We start from the raw sequence: 17230 nt of genomic DNA on the forward strand, positions 1-17230 counted from the left end.
GCAGCAGAGGGACTGGCATGAAGAATATGTTGGTATGAGATGGTAAAAAGACCTTGTTGCAGCCAGCTAGTTTGGAGAGTGCTGCGACAAACCTTGTAGTTGTTCATTCTTTTTGTGGTATCATTTCAAGCACTTGAATACTGTTCCCACATATCTTCACCTTTTTCTCTCCCTAAGCTCAACCCTTCCTCACATATCACAGTTTCTAAGCTTATTAATTTCCTTGTCAGCTTGGTCTAATTTTATGTGTGTCTTTATTTGACTAAAACTTGTCAGAGTAATCCAATGGAGGGTCCTCGTGTAGCTCGTCACAGTCAACAGACCAGGGGCAGTTTGTACGATGCACAGTTCAATCTAGTTATTAGGACTTTCTCTGCAGTACTGCTGCTCAGCCACTTATTTCCCAGTCTTTTTTCCTTAAACGTGTAATCTGTTTGTGCAGGATTTTTATTGACAATATGCATGTAAAGTGTTAAGTATAAAACTGTCCTATAGAAGATCTTCAGGTGAAACACTAAAGATTGGGAAGTCATCATTTCTTAAAGAATTGTTCTATTCCTTAATATAAATATGGGCAGAAAAAATTCTATAAAAAATATGTTTCCAAAACTGTGGAACTTTCTGAGACACTATTAAACATTCAATTTTGTGTATACATACGTAAGAGTGAAAATAAAAGCAGGTTAAAAAACTAAAGATTCAATATTACATTGCCAATACCAAAAATACTCTGAGGAAAAAATAATCCCAAATAATAGCAATAAATCCACCAGGTTAATAAGGTAATGGTTAGATTTTATACTCATTTATTTTGGTAGTCATTCTTACACTCATTTACAAGCAATTCACGTAAGTCTGTGTTTCAACGTATCGTAGCATACTCTGATTTTTAGGTTTTATTGCACTTGTTTTCAGGGGATTCTTTAGGTATTCTCAGTGACTGTACTGACTCGTTTCACTGTAGACGTCCAAACTCCCATCTGTGTCAGTCATGTGCTGATATAAGCTCCCTGGTCTGAACTCAAGCAACTCTGCAGAACTTGCCCTCTGTACTAGTACTGCTGCAACATCTCCAGGATATGTCCTCTAGACTCTTTCAGTGGAGTCTTCTTAAACATATAGTCAAAAATGTAAGATTTTTTTTTTTAATCAACTTATTTTAGCAGAGATGAGAATCTGTTACCTATGTTATGCCACATTATATAAAACACATAGAGTGACTTAAACATCACAGTAATTGCTGTGTGTGTTTGTTCTGCAAGGAGCCAAGATATCCAGGCCCTATGGATAAGGGTTCAATCTGCCAGCTCACCATTCACCAGTCCTTCCTTTCCCCTCTGTTCCTGGTTTTATAATCCCATGACTTGTTCTGTGGTAGTTTTATTCCGTATCTGCTCATGTACTAAACCAATTCAGTTCAATAACCTGCATAAAACTACTTCAGTGTAGGAAGTGATGTGTTCCCCTTCCCTACCCCCACTTCATGTTGATGGTTAAATAAGTTTACTGTGCAATCAGGCAAGTACTAGAGCTAATAACAGAGAGCAGGCAGGGTCACACAGCGAGAAGAGGGGGAAGATTGGCATTACCCTTTTTGTAGCAGTGAACCACTTAATCAGCTCTTTTGCAATGTAGAGACTAATTAGTGTCTTGAATTTAGATGTAAAATTTGTCATGACAACTAAGCTAAACAGGTTTAATACTGTCCTGTAGCTTGCTAGTGTATTTTCATTCTATCTTACTTTTGACTTGGCACATCTATTCCTGAGTAAAAGGAAAGAAGCTTTTGTATTTTGAGTGTTGCTTAACCCTTCAGAATACTTTTTCAAAAGATGGTACTAACAAAGAAAATCAGATTGGAAAGATGAAGTCATAAACCAAGCGGAAGCTGGCTGTTTTTCCACTGTTGTACTCTGTAAGAAATGTGGAGCTAGAAAATAAATAATCTAGAAATTTGCATAAAATTGATGGAAAGCACAAAGAACTTCCTTGTGTTTCTGACCAAATTCAGGGAATGTTAGACTGAGATTGTAAATATTACCTAACTGCAAGTGGAAAAGACAGATAATACAAATGGGACACTAGTTTTCTTAGTTAACTGAAATGTATCCTGCTTCTTGAAATTAGACTTGCAAGTATCTCAGAAATTGCTTTTAAAATTATTTTGTACTAGTAACATGAACAAAAAAAAAAGCTATTTATTATTGGGATATCAAAAGAAACATATTTCTTACTGCTTTCTTATTTTTTATTTAAGGGTAGTATAAGTAAAATCGTTGTCAGCTCCTATTATGTGATATGTAATGTGGTGTTATAAAAGTACATCTATTGGCAAGAGTTCCCACAGCAATAAATGAGATGCTACCTCATTTCTGTAGATTTAGCACAGGTAATAAATTTGTAGAGAGAGAAAATTTCAAAGAAAATAACTTCTAGCAAATAACCTAAAAAATACAACCTCTCTAAATTGTCTTTTAGCAGTTCAGTATTTACCTAGATTATGCAGGTTATTTCTTTCTGGGCTGCCTTTTAACAAGCTGCCTTTTAACAAGTTTGAAAGAATTCTTTTGATGTGCATTATTACTGTATTCAGCAGAAGGATGAATAGATCAAATTTTTGGCAATAATTCTGAAATTTCCAATGTTTTCCAATCTCTTAATGTTATGCTCACTTCTTGATGCAATACATTACAATGTTACTAAAAGAAATTTCACTAATTTTCCCTCAGAGTTTTTAACATTTACCACCCTATTTTGACCATGTAGTTAGTAGAAATGACTGGTTAAATATGTTTTTCATTCCTGATTTTATCTTGGCTTTGATTTAGGAATATGGGTGGTATTATAGGGGTTAATGCCAAAGACTCCTCTCACTTTGAATCCAGTCTTTGTGAGTGGCCTTGACAATGTTTGAGGAAGGTGTAGAAGAACATAAAAATCATGTTACCAGCACTTTCCCAGTATTCCAGGCCCAAAGGATGTGTATCTTGGGGACTTCTAAAGTTAGAAGATACCACCTCACTGCATTTATGTGTGGAAGTCTGCTTTCTCTTCTGTTTTTTTCTTGTAAATTTTTAATCTCTACAGCTGTCTCTTGGCAGGGAGTTCCACAACATAATTAACTAATGTGTGAAGAATAACAAATTTCTGTTTGTTTTGAACTTTTTACCAGTTTAGCCCACAAAGCTTCATAACAAATTTCACAAGCTTCACCACTCATATGCGTACTTGAAAATATGGGTTGTTTTTACCTGGAATATACATAGAAACATTTTAAAATAAATTGGTCATGTTTTACTTGGAAAAAGCTCTATATGAAACTTGTTGGCACTGTGGTTTTCCGTGTTTTTTCATTTTTTACTGTGTTTTTATATTTTTAAAAATATAAAAACTAAATATTGCTGCCAGTGAATCCTAAGTTTCCAGTGCAACCTGTTTTCCAGTGGGAAGAATGTTCATTTGGAAAATATCTAAAGCACTACTATTCAAACTTGTGTTAATATATACTTTTTAACAAAATCTTCCCAAAGTTTTCTTTTTTTTTTTTTTTTTTAACAAAACCTTCTACAACCACCAGGAATGTAAGTCCACTGTCAATTTCTGTTGAAACCACTACTGTAAATGGTTCTTGTCTCTGACAAGTACTGTTATCACCATAATGAAATCTAAGCTTTAAGCATGTATTACTCCTTTGAAGGATGCATGAACAACCTGTTAACACCAAAAACTAAGCTTGTCTCTAGGGGATTGCACACTGCCAAAGACATTATTCCTTTAAAACTGTGCTTAGAAGTCTTTGTCCTGACAGTTGTTTATTTAAAAAAAAAAAAAAAAAGTTTTAAGGAAAAGCTAACAGTTTCAAATGTGCCTTATGTGCCTCCAAATGTTTTCCATAACTTAGATATTTTTTTAATTAGAAAGAATTAAATCCATTTCATGTTCTGAGAAAATGTCTAGAACAGTTTTTGTTTTCTTATGAAGTCAGAAGCTTTACAGACTGCAAGTACACAATAGCTAAAAACCCCCTATATATACTGCAACTTTGCTTGGAAAATGAAGTAAGAGTCTAGGAGTTGATTTTCTACGTATTACTTATGTTACTGAATATTCTAACTCCTGCTTTGAAGATACTCTGCAAAACACCTTCAGAGCTACCCTTTAGGAAGGAAGGCTAATCTTTTATGTCATGACTACCTAAGGTGTGAGTGACTGGCTAGCAAGACTGATGTGACCTCTAGTGTATTGTTCTGCTTTTATAATCCTTTCACTTTTTCCTTTTGTTTTCTGCAAATTTTTACATTTCTCACTATGACTGAATTTTACAGGGTTATGTGAGGCAAAGTTACAGAGGTAGGTGGGTTTAACCTGCACAGCTGTGCTGCCAAAAGTTATGACCATGGAATCTGTTATGCTGACAAAAATGTTTTTGTGCTGTTTCACTTGGGAAGTGAACTGTGGCTATGACTGCCTGCTCCAGCAGAACAGCGGGGCAGCTGTGGCTGGATTAGCAGGGCTTTGTCTGTGCTGTACATCATACAGCTACATGGGTGGAACTGTTTGGGTAGGTGAAGTATAACGTCTAAATTGTAAGCTCTCTGGACCAGAAATCATGCCCACCTCCCTCCTTCCTCTTCTTACCTCAGCCCCCCTCAATAGTCCCTGTAAACCTTTGAGATGCCTACTACTGCCACTAATGTTCATGAGACCAAGGAATCCTTTCTGCAAAAGCTGAGAATATGAACCAAAGGAAATAGCATTTTACAACACAGTGTGCATATTGAAATACTATTGCCAGCAATGGATGGTAGAAGTCAAGACCAGAGTGAAAACAGGATCCTTACCCAGGATAACTCATGTTGCGACAAATTTAAATGTAGATGATGTCCTGTAGCTATTTCCCTAGATTTTAATTTTTTTTAATTATGTGCAAAACCAAGGAAGCTCTCAATTGCCACTGTATGCATTTATTGTAATGTACAGGAAGCTGCTGAGAAGAAATAGATAGTGTCGCTACCTGGTTGACTCTTGAGGTTACTTGATACTCGTGTAACTTGTGTGTGTCAGGGAAGGGGTCCATCAAGGGTATCACCTAGTTAGTTTAGGGTTTCGGTGTTTTGTTTTGTTTGTGGTTTTTTTTTCTTAATGGGAGTCTGTCTTCCATGTGACGTGCAGAATTAAACTGTAACTCAGGATAGGTTATAAAGCAGGTATTTCATTCACTGGCGGGCATCAGGGTGGATAATTCCAAAAGCACCTGCTGCCCCAACTTCTTTGTGCATGTGTGATTTAAAGTATACATTCATACATATTCAACAGATGCCCGAGAATAGGTTGGTTAGGATAATTAGTCTACCAAGAAGTCATTATCATAAGTTTCCTCCCATTTGCACTTGCGCACTATCTCCTGGCAGTAGTCACGGGGGCCATTAAGGGTGAAGGTTTAGTAGTCTCCCTCGCTCTGAACTTTTCACCTTCACTCTTTGTGCAGGCTCAGTCGTGTCTTGAGTTTCTTCTAAACCACAAAACAGGACAGATCCAGTTTTCCTATCTCAAGGCACAGATGTTCGCATACCAGTGTTGTCTTATTGGCACACAGGGCATCCCAGGTCCACCTTATCAGTACGAAGGGCCTCAGGACTGGGCCTAAGTTGCAAAGTCATACTGTGAGCTCCTCACCTCATTTGCAAAGTCACACTGTAAATCTCCTTTTTGTGCACACAATGAGAATTTTAATTATTCTAAGTTTTCTATATCCTATTAATCTAGTTACTTCTAAGTTTTCTATCGCATGTTACGACCATCTATGGAAGCATAGGCACACAATTTTTGTTGCACCTTGAATACCTCTCAGAAACCTCACAACTGACATCTGAAAGTCATTAATTGCCATCGAGGTTACAGAAAAGTTACTGGAATCTGACATAATAGACTGCAAGATTAGGTTTTTTTCACCCCAGGTGAGGTTCTTGCACGTGGTTAGTGTTGCAGTGTACAAGGGGAAGCAAGAAAAGAACACTCTTGACCAGAAATCTGAAGAGGAAATGCTGACGTACTGAGGTGGAACAGCTATTTTTGGTGCTTTAAGACCAGCTAAATTGATTTCACTGTTTGCTCTGGGAAAGCCGTCTTGAGCAAAAGAACCTGAAAGGCTATTTGGGACCTTTACCACTTAGGTTAGGATTACTGTTCTGGCTAGAATACCACCTTGGTTTGTAGATTAAAGGAAAACAATACTTCCATTTTTTGTTTCTGGATTAGTGTTACATAATTCATTCTTCTGTCGACCACTATTAATTTATAATGTTGTGTTAATTTGGGATGTAAAAATAATACATGAATTTATCAACTAATTCTGCCATTGTGACCTTTATTATTCAATTTTGATTCATTTATAATAACTTTCATAGTATTTTTTTAGAATGTTGATATTTTCTTACTCATTAGTTTTCAGGAAATCTATTAAGACAAACCTGATTTATTGTTACCGATGGCAAAATAGGTCAGTAGCTTCAAAAAACTAAAACAATAAATTCAAGAAAATTCTGATCTACCACAAAGGCTTCATGCCTGGAGATTTTAACAAGGAAAAAAGAAACTCAAAATCTCACTTCATCCTCTTTCCTCTTCTAAATAGGACATTTTAACTTAACTGATGTTAAGGATATAATAACATTAGGTATACTCACAGTCATAAATTCTGTAGTGTTCCCTGTAACAGTCTTGGAATCGATAGCTAATTCTCAATTAGTTAAATAGTTGATCCTTATATTAAAGACTCCCTAAGGCTGTGATTTTAGTTCAATTGCCTCTTTTCTGTCTCTGTGCCACTGTTTTATTGACTTATTTGAAGTATTCAAGAGATTAGATGGGCATAATTTTTTACGTCACAGAAATATCCTGGTCTGACCTTATTCAGAGATTATGTCTTTCTACCTCTACACAGCACAGTCCATAAAATTTCCCTTGCAAGTCTTGCATGCTTTATCTTCAGGCTTATTGACTCTACTACAGTAAGGGCGCCTCAAGGTAAAAGATTCCTCCTTGTCTTAATTTTGTTAAACTTACAGAATCTTTTTTTTTTTTTTTTTTTTTTTTTTTTTGGTAGGTGAAAACCTATTTTTTCTGAAAATGTTTGAATATGTAACCATAATACCTTCTACTCTGCCTTAACTTTCCCATACTGTAGTTTCTATCAAATTTTAATATTTTCTCCCTGGTGATAAGCTTGATTAACTAATGAAAAAACATTTTTAAGCATCTTACAAATCACTGTCAAGCTGATGCTATATTGATGATCTTCTAAGCTTTTTGTAATGATGCAATCAGAATAAGCCCTTAAAGTATTTTATTTTACAAGTATTTATTCAAAAGCTGTCTGAATTATGGTTTATATTGATGACAAAAGGAAAAAATTCAACTTGTTTATCACAATCCATTGTTCTTAATGTTGCAGTTACAGATTGATGTGTTTATTTATTGGAACTTGCTCCTGAGGGGGAAGCATCACCCTGCAATGCATTTGGCTTTCTCCATTGTCATCCATTCTTTGTCATCTGTTCTCATGCACTATGCTAAGAAGAACATCTGTATTATGGGATGTTATAGACTGTATGTATGGTGACAAAACTTGTGCAGCATGACAGTATGGTGCCTCCAAATACAATCTGGAAGCTGAAAAATGCAGTGAAAAAAAAGAAAGGGGGTGTATGGGACACTATACTTCAACTTTTAATAATTAAATATTTTTTCTGATACTCCTTTTCTCCATGTAAAATGATAGTCTCTATTGAAAATAGATCTGATTCTGCTAGTTCATGCTTTCCAGTTTTGACAAACCATATGAAAACCTGTAAAGAAAATACATATTATTTTTTCTTGGTCCACAAAATTAGAAGTGTGTAGCCACATCATATTTTGTTTGTGCACAAAACAAGGGGAAAGAGAAGGAATAGAAAATGAATAGAAAAGGAAAAGAATAAAAACACACCCAAGGTGCTTATGATTAACCAGACGAGGTGAAAATACAAACATAAAATCAATACAATTTCTGTTAATTAAAGTACTCTTTCTCTGTCCAGTGTGTGTTTTTAGCTGTGATCATACATGAAGTATTTTATTCCCCTATGCTTTCCTGTAAATTTCTAAGTGGTCATTTCCTTTGTCTCTTCTTTCAGTGATCTGGCTGAAGTTCACAGTTCTGTTTTCTTTCTCAGGGAAATGTTTCAACTTGTACCTTCTGTGAGTCATCATATACTGAAAAGCTAACTAGTTGCTTTGCCGTCAGTCTGAAGAGTACTTATAGCACCCAGATCAGCTGGAGGAGGAGTAGATATTGCAAAGTGATGTTTGTTGGTTAATTACAATTACTGTTCATCACTTCTATATCACTATCTTGAATTTTTAACCTCTTATCATATTAAGAATGACAAAAATAACACCTTTATTTCCTAGGATTTCTTTGTGGTATAATCCAATAAATACTACAGTAGACATGGGTCTTGAGAATGGACCTTTATCAGAAAAGAGGTTGATGAACTTGTTCAAGTAGGAAATACATAGATTGAGAAAGTACAGCAAGGAGAAAAATACCACAGGGAAAAAAGTAGCTTATATGTCAAGATGGGTTACAAAATTGAGTGTAGATAGCAGCAGAGATGATAGCCTGGTAGATAATAGCATTAACTATGTGATAGACAGCACTGTTTCAAGTAAGTGCAGAATTCATGGATAATGAGTGAACAACAGAAGGTAACTGTTAAGTTATAAGTAGATACCAAAGTGTATACAAATTAGGTAATGTTTAAGGATTCTTCTTGTAGCTCTAGATAAAAGCTAGATCTCTTTTGGAGTCTTGCCAACCATGAACAAAAGTACCCTGGTCATTGGTACAAAGAACCGGAGACAAAGCCACTTTGACTTTGGACAGATCTTGGATCTCAGGCTTGATGCAAATCAGACAAATAATACCTTACTTACACTTATATGGAAAGTGTATGTAAACTTTTTCTTCCTTTTGAAAAGAGAGAAGTGGCTTTTTTGCTCACTAATTTTACTTCTCTACATTTGGTTTTTTGTGTTTTTTTTTTTTCCCCACGTGACCGTATCAGTATTTTCCCTTTGTGTTGTCCTAACACGCTGGGAGAATGTCCATAAATACCTACAATATTATTCTTGCCTTTCTGGCTTATGATTCCTTTATTCTAAACTTCCTCTGAAACTGCTTCCCTGCCCTGTGTTGAAAATTAGCAATGTGCTATGGCATTTTCTACCATTCCTCTCAAAACTGTCCCACAGTTCCTGTGCCTACTTGCATGCAACCCACTGACTCCTCTGAATAACCCAGAGACCTCATCTTCTCTAGCCACTGTCCTAGGCAAGGACTAAGCTTGCCTGTTATAGAAGTCCTGTGTACTGGGGAAGCAGATCTAAGTCATTAAAGGATATTTGTTTAAAATGCTTCATGCTGTTGGCTCCTTTGATTAACAACTGAGAATAAGGATGATGGTCGTGTTCTTCTGCTTCACATTGTGTTCTCAGTCTCCTTTAGCCATGTTTGTGCCCCATCAGAGGGGCAGCGGGACAGCAGAGATTGGCAGCAGTCTCAGACCCTTCCTGTGGGGTCCTGCTGTCCTGTGCTTACTACACCAATGGCCAACATCTAGTCCTTGCAACTGGAGAACAGGAATGCTTAAACTCAGTTTCTGAAGTAGTAGCTGTTTAAGAAAAGAAGATGTCTTTTGAAAGAGATAGTAAATAAAGAAAAATGATGCCCAGGATATGCATGATGAAACCAGACTGAATGAAATATTTTCCCAAAATGACTGCAATTGAATGTGGTTATTGAATGTGGCATCAGTAGCTGTAGTATCTATAGCAGCATCAATCAAAGAGAAGGAAGATTACATAGGAATGTGTGAACCTTGCACTGAAGCCTTCCTGCTTTTTTCCTTAGCTTAGCGGACATTAAAGGTATTTTGGGGGACAACAGACTTTTCTCATACCTGCTCAGAACTTAGAGGAAAATGCCAAGGATCCCTGTGAACTTCACCATGCCTTGAGGAGTTATTGTATACTATAGGACTTATTGAAAAAAAAAAAAAAAAAAAAGAGAGAAAAGAAAAAAAAGCCATAGTCAACATGGAGGGAAAAAATAAGGAATTACTAATTCTAGCTAATAACCTAAAGGTTGCCTTCCAAATCTATATAAAGATCAGAAGAAATATGAGACTACGATCTGTACAGACATGGACTGATAAATAGCACAACAAAAATCAGGTTTCCTTTTTCTCGAAATGCTACTCTCTTATTTTTAAAAGACACCCTAATTATTAATCAGAGTTGAGTTGTTCTTTTTTTCTTTCCCTTTATCATAAGGGAACACTGATATTTTCATCCTGCCCCTCTGTTTATTATTCCATTTTTGGAATCTGAAACAAAACATTCATATCTTCCTCCAGTGCTAGTTCTCAAATTAGTGCTGTTTAGTAATGTGAAAAAGGTTCCATTTGCCCTTCACAACTCGGTGAGCTGTAAACACTGAAGTAATTGAGCCACCCACATCCTGGTCTGCAGGTGATATGAGTGATGTATTTTATTACCATTTAATTAAATTGCAAATGTTATGCTAAACTGAAATTTCTGGCAAAAGTTGAATAACTGGATTAAATTACACCCTTGTTTAAAAGCAATAAATAAATAGTTTGAGTAATCTGGAGAAAATATATTATTCAGCTCTCTTGAAGCAATTAACCTATGTGCCGCTGGTTTGTTTTTTTGTTTTTTTTTTAAATATCCCTCAGCAAACATACTGAAATTTGAGGCTGTTGCAACATTAATTTCACACCTTCCTAGTTTAGGTTAATGACTTCTGATTATAACAATGAAGATTCATTCAATCTCATTCATTCTGTAGCAGTAAAGAGATAATATAGTTTTGTAACAATTGCAAATGACTAAAATTTTATATTCATGCATTAAGATTCAGGGAGGGCTGTCATAACTTCTGTTAATGAAAAAGTTGTTTCTGTTTCAGTTTGGGGAACACTGAATGATTCGGCTTACTCCTATTTGCCTATATGGATGTGTGCCTAACAAGTCTAATTATGCAAAAGCCATTTGATAAGACTTTGTTTGGAACTAAATATTTCCAGTCAAAATTTATAGCTGTCAATAGAAGAGTCTGGATACTGCAATGAATGCTACAGCCAGCTGGAAAGAGGATGATTATTCTGATTGGAAATGGAAAGTAGGAGGGCTCCAAAATTACGTTTTTCATTTGAGGGATGTTATAAAAAAAGAGTGGAAAAATACAATTTTCCTGGTTGCACAATAAAGATGACTTAAAGACTGGGAGGGGGAGTGTATTTCCATCCAGGATTCTTATTCTTTTCTACGATTAGAAACAAAACCAACAAAAAATAAAAAGCATGCACTTGTGGGCGGAATAGGGGGGAATCAAACACCTTCTGCAGCTGCTGCCTTCATTCAGCTCTTCCAAGCTGAAAGCCTGTACTCAGTCATTTCTGTAGGTATTGTTTTCCAAATGTTAACCATTTGAGGATTATTATTTATTTTTAAATCAGGATGATGACCCACAGAATGTAACTTTAAGTTAAAATATTTTCTTTGGGGCTTCATCTTTTTGCTAAAGCTCTCTTAAGCGTAAGAAAAAAAAAAAAAAGGTTGCAAATGCATGCTTATTGCACAAAGCCAATATTCTATTTCTAAATGGCACTGAAAGTGAGGGAATTGTGATTTCATTTTTGTAATTGTGTATTTTAAGTTGTTTTCAGACATTCAGTCTTTAATTTCATACTGAGCTCTCTGAATAACTGGAGTTATTTTGTTGTTATTTAAGTCCTCTGAATATTCCCTGGGCTCACATGACTTGTAACTGATATTAATGAGGAATAGTAGGTATTGTGCACACGTGTAAATGAAGGCCAGCAACAACAAAAAAAAAAAGTAAGTGCTTTGTCTTCTCTTGTTCTAAACTTCAATCCATTTTAAAGAAGTCTGATTGTTCAGATATCTGAATGCTGAGCACTTCTGAGCACCAACTCTTTAATGCTGGCTGTACCTGGAGAAGCAAAAATATGTGGGACTCCAAATAGCTTATAGAAATGAAGTTCCAAATCACAATAGTTTGCAAATCTCTACTATATGGTAGAATTTGGGGGAGCTGGGAAGTCTATCTTTTTCTAAGTGAAATAACTGTAATTATTGTGTGCTTTTGTATGCTAACCGCAAAATTTCTGTATACGCTTAGAAATAGCTCTAAAAATACTAGATTGCACTGTTGATATACCCAACAGTCACAGTTTTTAAACAAATAACAATATGTTAAAGAAGCACAATGGATGTTGGCAGAAACAAGTTAAATTTCTTATTGCAGCTTAGTCACTTGAAGTATTTAATCTTCTTATCTCTAATTTCATACTTTTTTACAAAAGATTTCAATGAGCTTGCTAATGATAACTTTCCTTTTAGATATTTCTTTTTGTGAAATTGTAGCTACATGATGTGGTATTTAAGCAGTTTTCTAACTGAACTGAAACTGCAGGGAAAAGGAATAGTTACTGTAATCCAACAAGAGACCTGGGCACATACAGGTTAGTCTGTGCAAACTACACCTCTAAACATGTTTTGTGTGTGGGCTCTACATGCCTTCTTAGACAAGGAGACCAGATACAGGGTCAAATAATTGTGACACATAAAATTGCACACACACATATTTATTTATTTTTAATTAAAATGTGGAATGTTTATGGACCTCATTTTTATATCCGTAATGCCTGTTAGATGCTTTGGAGTGTCAGCTGGAAAACAGGAGACAGTTCAAATTAAGATCTGGCATTAGTATTTCAGGCTGTAGAGACATTCATACAAATAATATACTGCCCAGTTGTACTGTGTATGCCATGAAGTCTCCTGCACCCCATAGGTGTAGGCAGCTCTGCAGTTCTCCCCCTGATTTGGGAGAATTAAAAATTGTATGATCTAGCTCAGAGGAAAATTTTAAACTCAATGCCGCTAGTAAAGCGGTAGGTGTTGTGCAGCCTAATTACCAGACTCACTAGACAAGAAAATGAAAAATAACAAAGACATGGTTCTAGTCTAGTGAACATGCCATAAAATGGAAGGAAAGGTCCTGGGTGTTTACATATTCCAGGTTACCCATTTCTAAGGAGCTGTCATTAATAAGATTGAACTGAGGCCTGCTTTTGCTTTTCTAGAAAGTTAAAAAGCAGAAGCAAAGAGCCTAAGCTTCTTTTCTCAGACCTTGCTAGAGCAGGACAGCTATGATACATAGGAGCAATGATAGATACTCTGATTCCAAATATGCGAAGGACAAAGAAGGGTACTCATCACTCTGAGATACCAGACTGGTTTTAGAATGCAGTGGCAATTAAGTCTCCAAACCCATTAATTCTGATTTGATTAGTGTGTTTTTTTCTTTTTAACTGGATGGTTATTTTTTAATTAATAACTAGACTTAGATTGGCTAGCTTCGCAAAGATTGCTGAAAAACCATTGGAGAGTAATAATTGTTAAACTATGTTGTCCTATAATAATGTAGTGGCAAACCAACATATACTTTTTGCTTTCTGAATAAATTTCTATACATGCTTCTATGAACAGTTGTTACAGCTACTGTTGCTAACTGTAGTTAGTTGCTACATAGATTAGTCTAGTAGTCTGAAAGTCTGTGTAAATTCTTGCAAGTATTGTTTACTTCAAATGCTAAGTTCTTAGCTTACATTTTAACTGCTACTGTAGCTAAAAAAGCTCATCTCACTGTACATACTAGAAATGGTCAGAATTCTGAATATTGCATGCATACCTGATTTGGTGGTGGTGTGTTTGTTCAAATCCACTAAGATTAATCAAACTAGAACATATCATGAATTAAGCAGTAAGCATTTTGAAACAAAATTTTAATCTAAACTTCAGAGCCTAATATTTTCTTAAATTAGCTAACACCTTTCTTTCTGTAAGCTTCTTCCCATTTTTGAAGTTGCTTTAAGACTCAAAAATCAAAAGTCTGATAGTACTCAAGCTTTTCAAGGAATTATCATGTTTAGGAATTAATAAAAAGTTCAGTGAAACCCAAGGCTAGTGCTAAAAAGGCTTCTATGCATTCAAACAGGCAAGGAACTCCGAAAATTACAAAATCATTTTTAACTACCGTGTGATACAATGGGAAGTATTAACCGAGTTTCAACCAACAAGATCCTATGCTTATAACAGTTTCTTGCTCTTAAACTTATTTTCGCCAAACCCATTAACTCAACGTGAGTAAAACAGAGGAGTGGAGGAAGACTTGGGAAGTGCTTTGGGTAGAGTTTCATGGTACCTATGCAGTCAGTGATTGCTTGTGAACAGAAGGGACAGGTTTTCTTGAAGTGCATGCGACACGATAGATAGCAAATACTGCCCAACTTTAGAGAAAAGATTCTAAGTTGTCTAGGATAGATTGATAGGGTAAGACATGTTGCACGTTTTAGATCTTTAGGTTATGGAGTGGGAATAAAGCAAAGGACTGGGGGAGAACCTTGGGCAAAGAGATGATGTTCTGTCAGTATATGCTCTGCCAATGCTTTAAGAGTAAAAAGAGATCGACAGCTATTACAGTCACTCTGGCTTTACATTTCGAAAATTTTTCAGCTCTAAGGAATAGAGTCTAGAACTGCACTGCTGTGTTCATGTGAAGTGATGTCAAAGTTTATAGTGTAGATGTAAAACCTAATTGTGAACTCCTCCAACTGCAGAATCTTGAAATATGTGTTCCGTTCTTTAAAGAAAAGGTTTCTTCTGCATATTTGTCTGTCTAGTGATACCTCCTTTTGAGACTCTGCTTCTTAGCTTTTACTTTTTTAAGGCTCTTGTTACTTCAGTAAGCTGTTTTCCGTAGGCAAGCTATATCTGCTACTTAATCTGCTGCAACAGGAATAGTTACAGAACAACGGCCAGAAATGGCAACTGTTCTTCTAATTATGCTTTTTAAAATACGTGCTCTTTGTCCTGTGTATGTTCATAAAATAGGAAACTCAAAAAGAAGCAGAGTTTAAATACTTCATCTACCACAAGTTCATACCTCCGGATTTGTGACTAGGAAAGTGATATCCTAGATTATTTTTAAAGATTACCATAAATGCTAGTTTGAAATCTGTGACCATAATTTGTAAATATGTTTCCACAGAGAAAAATTCTTCTCCAAACACTGTCATCATTCTTCACATGCCTTTTATTGGCTGTGTCGAGGCTCTTAGGATCAGGTAATCAGACATGATCAATAAGCTGTGCTTGAAGGTTTGCTGTTAGGCATCGGCAGAATGCTGATCTCTTTGGCTAGGCTCTGTGTCTGGATGCCACACGTGGGCTGTATGTTTCTCTTGCCTGGAAAACACAGAACTTGCATTGGGCCAGATGGTAAGTTGGCAACCTGCTGCACCCATATAGAGGACTTACTAAACTGCTGGTTTATGCAGGAGGTGAAACTCCTGGGAATTGGTGATTTCTGGGAGAAAAAAAAAAATAAAAAAAAAGGGGAGGATGTGTCCAGTCACATGCAAACTTCTTGTGCTAAGAACAAGAAGGGAGACAGAAGAGTTCAGACAGACTGGATTGCATTTCATTCCTGTAACTGCTCTTTGAATGGGACAAATGTGTTGTACCTTACATCTGAGCTGCTTAAAAAAAAAAATATTTGCTGATGTCACTAGTAAGTGACAGAAACTGAAATGTGTAACCCTACAAATACCAAAGGTGATTACTCTCTGTTTTGGTTAACCAGCAGTTTTTTAAAAAAGTAATACGCTCTAAATGTGGTTAGTTGATTACCCTGCTGTTTTACTGCTGTAACATGAAACATTCAAAAAAATCCCACTTCAAATATCTGTGTTCATTAAAATAATAATAAAAAAAGATTTTTCAATAAAACTTCAGAACTCAGTGGGATAAATTGCTACAGAAAAATAAGTTCTTTTAATGCTAGCTTCTTTTGTGGCTTTTTTTTTTTTGGTAGCTGAGGTTTTTTTTTCATCAATAAAATATTGTGTATTCCAGTTTTGATGTTATTCCAAAACATAGTTCAATAAGATCTGTTGAGGATTACTGAGGCTCCATCTGTTCTTTCCATGAACAGGAAACGCTACAGATGATGGTGAGCAGATGTATCCCGCCTATTACAGTCATGCTCAAAAACATTGAAATATTGGATTGAAAAGGCAAAAACATTTTAGTTCTGTGCAGCTTTCTCCTGTATTTGCTAGACTGTATCTATGTGTCTGACAGTCAGGCGTCTTGAAATAATTTTACTTTTCTTTAAGAGTCTCCAAAATGTTTTGTGGTTTTGATTCTGATTTGTTGGGCTTTTTTCTTTTCCTTCTTGAAATTAACGTTGTTCACAGCCCAGAAAGGAATTCAGTTTCACATCCAATCCAGAGCAACTTGGTGCCAATGAATGTATGCTCACACTTCCCTCAAAATTTATTAGGCCAGAGAAAAAGGGACTTAGGTATACCTTGGATTTTTGATCATTTTTTTTAAGTGGCGAAAGGAAGACAAACACCAACCAGAGATCCTACTAATTTGTATGTCAGTGTGGCGGTTGCTCTAAAAAAGATCCTTGCTTTGCCTTGAGCAGAGGAGGGCTTTGAATGTAGGTCTGTCCCTCTGAGGTAAATACCTTCAGTTGCAGCAAGAAAGGTAGAAGAGAGAGAAGGTCCCCCCTAGTTTCAAAAATGTAGCACCGCAATCTCTGTGAGAATGGATTATTTTGCAGAAGTTGAAAAGCACCGTTAGGCACTTTAAATGTATTATATTTACTCCTTTTGTTTGGTTTCACACTTAGGACTCAGACTGAGGTGAAGTTGGGGGAGGTGCCTGGTGGTGCAGGCAGCGTGGCGGTGGTGTGGATGGCAGCGCTTGCCATCTCCTTGCCATCCCAAGACGGGGGGGCCCTGGCGCCCGATGTGCGCCCTGGCACGCCGCCTTGTACGTGTCAGTGCAGCTCCCCTTCCACTTCAGGGCCATACAAGCCTCGTGCCCACTCCCCACAGAGGCTGAGGTGTTGCAATGGTGACTCTTAAAGCGGGTGGCTAAGGTGAGGGATGAGGAAGGCTCTGAAGGATCGGTGTCCCTGCTGGATTTATGACTGATGGACATAACTCCTGTCCTGTTGTATCTGGGGCTGTGACTGTCAGGTAATGGGCCCGTTTCATACAGG

At 36.5% G+C, this 17230-nt stretch overlaps 1 protein-coding gene across 5 annotated transcripts in view; it reads left to right on the forward strand.

Annotated features, from left to right (window-relative positions):
• The window catches only part of KCNIP4 (potassium voltage-gated channel interacting protein 4), a 430246-nt gene that overhangs the window by 276507 nt on the left and 136509 nt on the right, over nt 1–17230 (forward strand). Inside the window, exon 1 of one of the 5 annotated variants that reach the window (XM_040588379.1) lies at nt 6940–7026. The exons of the other annotated variants lie outside the window; for them this stretch is intronic. The gene's annotated coding sequence lies outside the window, so the exon portion shown is untranslated. Of the gene's footprint in view, nt 1–6939; nt 7027–17230 lie in introns of those variants that run through there. 5 annotated transcript variants of the gene reach the window in all.

Source organism: Falco naumanni, chromosome 1, assembly GCF_017639655.2.
Source record: "Falco naumanni isolate bFalNau1 chromosome 1, bFalNau1.pat, whole genome shotgun sequence".
In the NCBI taxonomy this organism is placed as follows: domain Eukaryota; kingdom Metazoa; phylum Chordata; class Aves; order Falconiformes; family Falconidae; genus Falco; species Falco naumanni.